The sequence below is a fragment of the Octodon degus genome, unplaced genomic scaffold, assembly GCF_000260255.1.
Source record: "Octodon degus isolate 3935 unplaced genomic scaffold, OctDeg1.0 scaffold00163, whole genome shotgun sequence".
Classification (NCBI taxonomy): domain Eukaryota; kingdom Metazoa; phylum Chordata; class Mammalia; order Rodentia; family Octodontidae; genus Octodon; species Octodon degus.
Genome location: NW_004524739.1, coordinates 3,598,025 through 3,600,430, shown reverse-complemented (window position 1 = coordinate 3,600,430; position 2,406 = coordinate 3,598,025). Strand labels below are relative to the sequence as shown.

The 2,406-nt window shown below is 46.4% G+C and overlaps 1 pseudogene; it reads right to left on the bottom strand.

The window, feature by feature from the left end:
- Nucleotides 1-760: 760 nt before the first annotated feature.
- On the bottom strand, nucleotides 761-1,369 carry LOC101580697 (annotated as a pseudogene).
- Nucleotides 1,370-2,406: the final 1,037 nt, after the last annotated feature.

The window sequence follows — 2,406 nt, the reverse complement described above, 5'->3', positions numbered from 1 at the left end:
GGGCTGGCATGTGGTGCTGGGGATTGAACCGTGGTCACTGTGCTTTTGCTTAGCTTGTTGTAAGTAGGTGCTTTAGACCACTGAGCCATCTCACCAGCCCCTAGATTTTTTTTTAAGTTCCATCCCAGACAAGATAAACCGCTAGAGGGGATCTGAACCAACAGAAACTCTCATCCACTTGCAATGATACAGCCACGTTGAGAGCTAACTGGCAGTTTCTCATAAAGCTAAACATAATCGTAGCGTACATCCAACAGCCGCTCTCCCAGGTATTTACCCAACGGATGTGAAAACTCATGAACACATAAGAGCCTACATGTGAATGCTTATAATACATTTATTCCTAACTGCCCAGAACAGAAAGCAAACAAGTCATCCTTCGGCAGGTGAATGGGTGAAGGGTGGTACAGCCCTACATTGGGACAATAACGATTAAGAGGAGCGAGTAACCAAGGCATACAAAGGCTCAGATGAATCTTGAATATGTGCTGCTAAGGGAAAGAAGCCACCAGAAAAGATGACATTTATAGGACATTCTGGGAATCCTAGAAGTAGTGAACAGAAACTGTAGGGGTTTGGAAAGTTGGGACTGTTGCAAAGGAGAAGTACAGAAGACTTTGTAAAGCAGTAAAATTATTACGTGGAATATTTTCCCTTTTATGGTTTTATTAATAAATTAAAGAACACTTCTATATTCTCTTCTCCCCCCAGAGCAACTAACACCAACTAAAAGGGGGTATGGCCTGGGGGGCAGAGGGCGCTAGGAGTCATAGTCCACTTCACCCTCTGTGTCGGGTGCTGAGGGAGTGGGTGGTGCTTGGGGCAAAGGCTGAGTAGAAGCAAAGGGCATGAAGGGGGCTGAAGGCTCTGAAAGGGGGCAGGATGGTGGCTAGCCCGGGCTGTAGGTTGAGGGGTCTCTTCTTCCCCATCCGTATCTGTGTCCTCAGACTCATCCTCCTGCTCAGAGTCTGTCGCAGACAGCTTCTGGTCCTTGCCTTTGTGCCCATTCCACCATTCTTCTGACCACTGCTGCCTGGTTTCCGACCGCTGCAAGGACCCTTGTCCCTATCCATGTGGCTGTCTTCCCCACTTTTTGGCTTGTCAGGCACCGACACCACCAAGCCTTTCAAAAGGTCAAACTGCTGCTCCAGCTCAATGCATTGCTTCAGGTGGAACATGGTAATGGTTTGGGGGTTGTGAGATGGGGTCACTTGGCAGGCTTTCTTCCACAGCGACTCCAGAAAGGGCTTGAGTGCTGGGAGATGATGACAGGCTCAGCCGCTGCCACCTTCCCAATCTATTCGTCCATCTGCATGATCTTGATTTTTGCTGGTGGCAACCAGGCATTGTACTTCTTCCTGCTTGGCATTTCAGGACCTCTCCTGCCACACCAGGCCCAGTGCCATGGCCCGAAGCCTCCCAGTCCCAGGGCCTACTCACCGCCCACCCATCACCCTATTAGGTAGAATATTATAATGGCAGATCAATGATACTATGCATTTGTCAACACCTATAGAATTTTACATCAGAAAATATGAATCTTAATCCATACAGAGTTTTAAAAATCATTTAGGAGGTCAGGGGGTCCTAGGATAGGAAGCAGATGGTGACAAAAGATTCTAACTGTATTGCATATGCATAAGAAGACCTCACACAGCAGGGGAGATCAGGGAGCGCATCTATGTAAACTTGAAATGAGTCAAATGTGTACGACCAACACAAAACAAACTGCACATAAGCACTGCGCTCTGCTTGATAAAGTTGTTTCCATGGGTACATGGCCACAGTTCTGAAGTCACTATACTCTACAGGCACACTGTGCGTAACAATTAAGGACACGGATGGTGGGAGTGAGGGGGCAGGTTACAGACAAACAAGAGGAGAACACTAGAATTCTGCATGTGCTGATGGATCAGAGGTGGAGACATGAGTGTGAGCTGATGTTTAGTTGGATACAGACACAAAAGTTTACACGAACAAATACTTATACATCCGTGTGTATGCACAGGTCAACACACAGAGGTAGATTTCTTTGCTCTGTGAGCTGACAGCCCCTAGAAGCAACGATACTCAGTAGCAATGAGCACACTCGGTGTCCAAATCTTGATCTCTAATAGCATCCTCCAATAAGAGAAATGGCTGATTATGGGGGGGGGGGTCCAAGAAGTTACATAACATGAACCGGGAATATAGCTCAGCGGCACAGCACATGCCGGGCAAGTGTGAGGCTGTGAGTTCAACTCCAGGTACAAAAAAAAAAAATTACACAATATGAGCCACATATCTTTTAGTGCCAGAAAATAGAGATTTACTGTAAATAAGTAAGTAAAAAACCAACCAACAAAGATTAGAATACTTCAAAGGAGTATGGGAACCAATGGGAAGAGTTTAACACCCAACGCTAAA